General features: G+C 39.2%; 1 pseudogene; it reads left to right on the forward strand.

The window, feature by feature from the left end:
- The first annotated feature begins 1,158 nt into the window (after positions 1 to 1,158).
- Positions 1,159 to 2,099, forward strand: LOC128774990 (olfactory receptor 8S1-like; annotated as a pseudogene).
- The last annotated feature ends 6,241 nt before the right edge of the window (positions 2,100 to 8,340 follow it).

The raw sequence follows: 8,340 nt of genomic DNA on the forward strand, positions 1-8,340 counted from the left end.
CCCCTCTGCGGGAGGGTCTCACCCAGCAATGGCTGAACAATGGCCAAATTTTGGCTGCACCCAGGAACGCTTGCTGGAACCTGCTGCTGCCGGAGCCCCGAGACTGCAGCCAGGTGCCAGCCTGCCCCAGAAAAAGTTCGCAAGAGAGTGTAGCAGCAGCTTTTCAGGGATTATGGAAAATCACAACACACATCTGGCACCAGACTTTAGCCTTAATGACCTTGTTCCAGCACCAGCAAATGTGGCCATTTTCTGGGATCTGCTGGGACCAGGTGGCTTCAACAGTATCTACCAAATGTCCTTCCAGCAATGGAACCTCTTTTCTCCGTGTGGCCTGAGAACCTCCTGGACCTCACTCTGTTCCTGGGGATTCGCCCTTCCCACCAGAGCACCTCCAGGTATTGAGCTGCAGAGTTGCAGACTTTGTGCTTCCCTTGTTTACAGTCTTAATGAAATTTAAACCCTCTCCTTTCTCCCTTTTTAGTTTAGTCCCTGTGGCTGTTTCCAATTTTCCACTTTCTCTCCAGCTGCTTTTGGGGAGGGGTGCTTTTCCAGTATCCTCCCCCCTATCCCCCCACCCCCCATCTCCATCCTCTCTCTGCCTGCAAAAGCAGCTCCCTGTCCACCACCGACTTCTCTCACCCCAACTTCACCTCTCCGTGCCACGTACCTGCTGAATTCTGTGGTTCAGGTTGTGAAGATTGTTGTGTTAATCCTCCAGTCAGTTTTCTAGGTGTGTAGGATGGTTTAGTGTTGGTCTGGCTGTATGTCATGGATGCAAGACACACAAAAAACTTCCATGCTGTTCCACCATCTTGGCTCTTTTGAGAAAGATTTCAAATTTCTCACATGATCCAGGCTTCAAAACAAATGGCAATTAAAGGAGTAAGAAAATTTATATGGGCTAGTAAGAAAAATTATATGAATTGCTCCAGAGCCATTGGGTCAGAAGAGTCACATATGGAAAGAACATAGATGTGCTGATTCAGGGTTCAGAAGTTGTTCATGAGGCACTGGATGATGGAAAGGTTCTAGGGAGGGGAGGGTGAGTAGATAAGAAATCTCTGAAAAAGACAAGCAGGCTGAGGAGAGAGAGAGACATATACAGAGGATGAGATACAAACTCTGAAGAAGAGATGGCACAAAGGGTAGGTGAATATGTCATGCTTCTGTGTTTATTCTGTGGGAGTATCTTCTATCACCGCTGTAGGAAACCACACCCCGCCACTGAGCCCATCCTCTTGGGACTGTCTGCTGAACCCCATATCCAGGTGCTGCTGTTTGTGAATTTCTTGGTGATTTACCTTCTGACTTACATGGGGACCCTGGTGATGCTCCTGGTGATCCTCCCCTCCCTGCCCCCAAGAAAGAAAGTACTTCTTTTTCAGTCACCTCTCTTCCCTAGATCTTTGTATCTCCTTTGTCACCATGCCCAAAATGCTGGAGAATCTCCTGTTTCAGAGGAAACCAATCTCAGTAGAGCTGACTCAGGGTGTGTGTGTGTGTGTGTGTGTGTGTGTGTGTGTGTGTGTTTTGCACTCAGGGATCAAAGCCTTCCTGCTCTTTGTGATGACCTATGACCACTATGCTGCCTGCCATCTGCCATCCACTGTTCTCTGGTCAGCTGATAAGTAAAAATTGTGTGGGGGTCTGGTATGGGTCTCATGGAGACTGAGATTTGGGATGCTCATGTTATGCCTTACTTGAGCTGCGAGCTGCCTTCTTTATTCCCTCTGTCCTGCTCTCATATCTCTGCCAACTTTGCAGTCCTGGTATGTTATGCCATCATCCATACCCTTTTGACCATCCTCCTGATCCTCTTCTCTTACTCCTGCATTATTGACACCATCCAGAGCATCAGCTCGACCTCAGGCAGAAGCAAGGCCTTCTCCACCTGCTCCTCCCACCTTACCTCAACGATCTTCTCTTATGGTTTAGGTTTTCCTTACTGTCTTGTGCTAACCTCTGGTTGCCCACTGGAGGTGGTTTTCTCTATGCAGTACAGTGTGGTCACTCCCCTAGTGAATTCCTTTCTTTACAGCCTAAAGAACAAGGAAGCAAAAGCAGCTCTGAAAAGAATGTTTCAAAAAAGTTTGTAACAGCTCAGAGAACAGAGAAGAGTCAGAAGATGACTGGGAAATAGGGCAGAATTGCATCTAGATGGCTGGATAACAAGCATTAAGAAAATTTTTCTTTCTTAATGTCAGCCATAACAAAATATCTTGAACAAGCCTCTTTGCTTTAGGAGGCTTAAGAAAAGGCCAAGAGCTATTTGTGCTTACTTTAGCTCATATTTAATTTGTTCATGGACAGCACAATGGATCAGATAATTATTTCAATCAAGAAAATTGGTACATACTTGTTCTTTCTTCATCTGTGGAACATTCTCAGTAGATTTACTACTGATAAAAATGTCTATGACCTGAATTCTTATTTAAATCCACAGTGGTTTGAGATGTAGGGGCAAGCTTTGCTAGAAATAAAAGACCCAGTATTTCTGGTAGTGACATAAAATTGAAACTCAGGAGTTGGGAGTCTGTTTGGGAATGAGCATGGACTGGAGAGGCTCCTAGAATGACTGGGAGAGGGAGGATCCAATTAGGATGAAGTCAGATGCAGACATTTTCCATACTCTGTACATCTCCCAACACCTTTACCTGGTGGCAACGGGGAGAGAATCCACTCTTTCTGGGGTGGCCATCAGCCCTGCTGTGTCACTGGGGCACCATTGTTGGGATGCTGAGGAGGTGCTGAGGCCAGGTGGCAGGTCATCACCAAAATGCTGGGATACTGCCTTGCCTCCCCCAGAATCAGATTAGCTGCTTCTTTTAGTTTACATTTATACTTCCAGTTGGCTGAGCCTAATCAGAAGCCACCAGCCTGGAAATCTGGGAAATGGCTCTGCAAGCATCTAGTCAAAGTAATACAAAACCAAGTACATAGGACAAAAATGGGGTTGAGCGTCATCTGAAAATAAATTGGTGAAATAGATAAACTTGTAAAAGTGACCCTCCTCAAGCAAGAAACAGAAACTAGTATGGATACAATCAGGAGTGAGAAGAGAGGATGGAAGGGAAAATGGGAATAAGAAGGAGAATTTAAGGAAGGCTTCAATAAGGGTCAGAAGAAAGAGGGAAGGGGGAACTACCCTTGGGAAAACAGTAAATAGAAAACTCAGGTCTATAGATGTACTGGCGCCCTCAGGCGGCCTGAGGGATTTACTACACCAGTGAACACAGGAGTTTAAGGGGAGGCAGGATCCTCTTACTCTGTGCTGATACAAGATATGATGTGGGGGCCGTGGCTTCTTCCCCAATATCTGGAATCCTCAGAAATTTCGAAGGAACTTCAAGGAACAGTCTTCATTTGGTGGACTTTTCTTCCCTTTTTATACCCATCCCATCTCATGGTGTCTCTGTTCCCACTTGTGCACTGCCCTCTACAGACCTCTTCCAGAACTAGGATATGCTCCAAATTCATCTAGATTCTTTTTTCTAAAGGAGGTTGACTTAAAATAATTTTATATAATAATCAAGTGAGACATTAATTGAAAATAGACACTCATCTAATTTTAGAATTACATAGAAGACTTGTTTCAGGTCTTTCCACAGTTTGCCTTATTGCTTATCCATTTTCCTATTTTATCTACTTTGGGAATCTCATGCATTTTTAGCCAATATCCTTTTTCCCTTCAGTGGCGTTATTGTCTTCAAAAGAGCAACAGTTAATTTCTCCAACTGCAAAAATGGAAGCCAAAGGGCGGTGGAACAATATCTTCAATGTGCTCTAAGAAAATGATTATCATCCTAAAATTTTACACTCAATAAAATAGCTGTGCTATGCAAGGCAGATTTAAAGGCATTTCAAACAAAAAATAAGAACATCTGCCACCAGAACTTCATCAAAGGAAATCTTTAAAAGTGTTCTACAGGCAGTAAGGTTAAAATCGAAGATGTGATTTTCCAAATGCAGAAAGGAATGAAGATAAAAGACATTGTACACATGTGGGTAAATCTAAAAGAATATTGACACTAAAACAACAATGATATCTTATAGGGCCTTATATGTTTGTACAGGAATGTAATTAAAATTAGTAGAAAAAATAACATTTACATTGGGAGGTATCGAATTAAAAGTGGTCTAAGATAGTTTAATTGACAAAATGAAAGTAAAATTATCAATTAATATTAGGTTTTGATAATCCAATGAACTGTAATTTCTAGGGTGGCCACCAAAATTAGAGAAAAAGACTGTAAGTCTTCTAAACAAATGATTGGAAAAGAATGGAATGATAACAAATCATCTACAGAAAGGAAGAAATAAAATGTTAAATAACTTAATTGACAGAATAGAAAAAAATAGTAATGATATAGAAAATTGAAACATGATTAGCAAATTTGCCTAATGAACATATTACCCTACTGCACTGTGCTACACAGAAGCAAAATACTATATGTTTTCTTAAATTTTATTCTAATTTTAGTGTAGTTAATATGCAGTGTTATATTAGGTTCATGTGTACAACATAGTGATTCAACAGTTCGATATATTACTCAGTGGTCATCATGATAAGTGTACTCTTAACCCCTTTCACCTGTTTCACCCATCCCTCCACCCACCTCCCCTCTGGTACATCTGTTTGTTCTCTATAGTTAGGAGTCTGGTTTTTGGTTTGTCTCTTTTTCCTTTGTTCATTTGTTTTGTTTCTTAAATTCCACATATGAGTGAATTATATGGTATTTGTCTTTCTTTGACTTATTTCATTGAGCATTATATTCTCTAGCTCCATGCATGTTGTTGCAAATGCAAGATTTAATTCTTTTTTTATGGCTGAATAATATTCCACTGTATATATATACCACATCTAGGCACTTGGGTCGCTTCCATAATTTGGTCATTGTAAATAATGCTGCAGTAAACATAGGGTACATATATCCTTTTGAATTAGTGTTTTCATATTCTTGGGTAAATACCCAGTAGTGTGATTATTGGAGTTGAATCATTCTTGATATCAGTGTTTCTCAGTGGTCAATCAATTACTTTCTTCAGGATTACCTCAACATGCAGAATATAGGACATATCCTCTATTCAACTGGAACGTTTGCCTTCAGCTTTATTATGCACAAAATCATGACACAAAACACAGAAATACGGTCCTGCACATGGTCCATGGTATTTTCTGTCATTTATGAAGATCCCGGATGAGTTCTGGGACACCCTGTAGTTCAGTATGGGACTGCTTTCCTCTTCTTCCTTTTATTCTGCACATCTCCTAACTCTTGGTGGCTCTGTGCCTACCCAGCACCTTCAAACTACCTTCTGCAAAACTCTTTTGACTTTTCTTCTACAGGATATTTGGCTAAAAGCCATAATTATTATGATTATTTTAAAAATCAACCTTAATCATGGTTGATTATTTTTGCCAGTATCAATTCTTCTTTTAAAATATTTTCTTAAGATGGGGCGCCTGGGTGGCGCAGTCGGTTGAGCGTCCGACTTCAGCTCAGGTCATGATCTCACAGTTTGTGAGTTCGAGCCCCGCGTCAGGCTCTGTGCTGACAGCTCGGAGCCTGGAGCCTACTTCGGATTCTGTGTCTCCCTCTCTCTCTACCTCTCCCCTGCTCATACTCTGTCTCTCTCTCTCTGAAAAATGAATAAACTTAAAAAAAAATAAAAAAAATAAATAAAATATTTTCTTAAGATCTTTAATTGTAAAACTCAAGAATTTCATATAAGATAAACATGTTTAGGCCTCTTGCAACATTTTATTTCATTTTCAATCTATTTTCCAGTTATGATTCTTTAGGGGGATTTTGGCCAATTTATCTCTTCCTTTTATTGGCACGTTTTAACAAGTTTTATAAACTATGCAACACTCATTTGTGATTCATTTCCTTTTTGAGGATTCTTGTCTTCCTTTTGCTATTTTCATCCATACTTTATATGGTTTTATGAAACAAAATGGCGCCTACTCAAATCTTGTTCCCATATGTTAGTAACATTTTTCCCATTAATTTAAATTAAGAATAAAAATGTGTGATGGAGATGCCAGAGCATTTAAAATTTTTGTTGCACTTCATTGTTATAAATTTTTTTTATAATCAAAGATTGTTAAATATTATATAAGTAACACTAACTTTTAAATTTGTAAAATGCATTTAAATAATACATTATTTAAAAAGAACAACCATTGGGGTGCCTTGGTGGCTCAGTTGGTTAAGCATCCAACTTTGGCTCAGGTTGTGATCTCACAGTTGGTGGGTTCGAGTCCCGCATCGCATTGGGCTCTGTGCTGACAGCTCAGAGCCTGGAGCCTGCTTCAAATTCTGTGTCTTCTACTCTCTGTCCCTCCCATGTTCATGCTCTGTCTCAGTCTGTCTTTCAATAATAAGTAAACGTTAAAAATTAAAAAAAAAGACAACCATCTAAATAAAGCTAGCAACACAGAAATAGTTAAAATTATTTCCCTCTAAATTTGTCCACAGAAAATCTTTTTATAATGGATTCTTAGATGAATTTATTAACATACCATAATTATACCTAAAATTATATCATGAACATTTTCTCATGACTTCTTATTTTTATTTTTTTAAAGTTCACTTTTGAGAGAGGGAGGGGGAGAGAGAGAGGGAATCAGTGCCGGCCCAATGGGGTAGAACTAGGAACCATGAGATCAGGACCTGAGCCGAAACCAAGAGTCAGACGCTTAACTGACTGAGCCACCCAGGTACTCCATGACTTCTAATAAAAAAAGCTCCATATTTAATTATCATCCAGTTCCATTAAGCACACAATCAAATTTGATATAATAATCCTACTGTCATTAACATGTCTTCAGCCTTTTACTATGATACCAATTTCTTTATTTATGCTAATAATTATTCCAAATTATATCTAGGACAGGTCCAATGAAATGTTCAATACTACATTAAACAATCTTAGCATGAAGTTTTCCCTATTAGTGGTTATTTCAAGAACCTGAGCCCTGCCCAAAGTTTATGAACACCATTAAGATTTTTGATACTATTCAATTTAAATGAGACATATTAAATCACTCCAATAGTAAATCAAATAGATTTGTTGGTTTTTGTTTTTTCCCCTGTTTTGTTGAGGTATAAGAAACAAGTAAAATTGGGTATATTTAAAGTATATAATGTGATGATTTGATATATGTATACGTTGTGAAATGACTATCAAAATTAACTTAATCAACATATTCATCACCTCATGCAGTTATCACTTTGTGTGTGTGTGTATGTACAGAATGCTTAAGATCAGCTTTAAGTGTTTTCATGCATACAATTCCATATTACTAACTATAGTCACCATGCTGTACATTAGGTCCTCAGAACTTATTTGTCCTACAACTTAAAGTTTTCACACGCTTTGATCTACAACTCCCATTTCCCTTCTGGCAACCAACCACTATTCTAATTCTCCATTTCTATGAAAAAGGTTTTTGCTTTTGTTGATTATAGTCCACAAACAAATGATACCATACCATATTTTTCTTTTCCTCTCTGACATTGTTCATCTTGCACAATGCCCTCCAGCTCCATCCATGTTGCTGCAAATAGAAGGATTTCCTTCTTTCTCATGGTTGAATGATATTCCATTTTTCATATATATCATATCTTCTTTATCCATTAATTGGTAGATGAACACTTAGTTTATTTCCATATCTAGGCCATTGTGAATAATGCTGCAATGAGCATGGAAGTGCAGATTATCTCTTTGATATCCTGAGTTCATTTACTTTGGATACATAACCAGAAGTGGGGTTCCAGCATTGTATGGTAGTCATTTTTTAAAATGTTTATTATTATTTATTTTGAGAGAGAGTATGTGTGTGCATGTGCGTGAGCAGGGGAGGAGCAGAGAGAGAGAGAGAGAGAGAGAGAGAGAGAATCCCAAGCAGGCTCTGTGCTGTCAGCACACAGCCGGTCGGGGGAACTTGATCTCACGACTGTGAGATCATGACCTGAGCCAAAATCGAATCAGATGCTTAACTGACTGAGCTACCCAGGTGCCCCATGCTAGTTCATTTTTTTTCTTTTTTTTTTTAATTTTATTTTTAAAAATTTACATCCAAATTAGTTAGCATACAGTGCAACAATGATTTCAGGAGTAGATTCCTTAATGCCCCTTACCCATTTAGCCCATCCCCCCTCCCACAACCCCTCATTAACCCTCTGTTCTCCATATTTATGAGTCTCTTATGCATTGTCCCCCTCCCTGTTTTTATATTATTTTTGTTTCCCTTCCCTTATGTTCATCTGTTTTGTCTCTTAAAGTCCTCATATGAGTGAAGTCATATGATTTTTGTCTTTCTCTGACTGA

The sequence above is a fragment of the Panthera pardus genome, unplaced genomic scaffold (assembly GCF_024362965.1).
Source record: "Panthera pardus isolate Hobbes unplaced genomic scaffold, ASM2436296v1 HiC_scaffold_6, whole genome shotgun sequence".
Taxonomy (NCBI): Eukaryota; Metazoa; Chordata; class Mammalia; order Carnivora; family Felidae; genus Panthera; species Panthera pardus.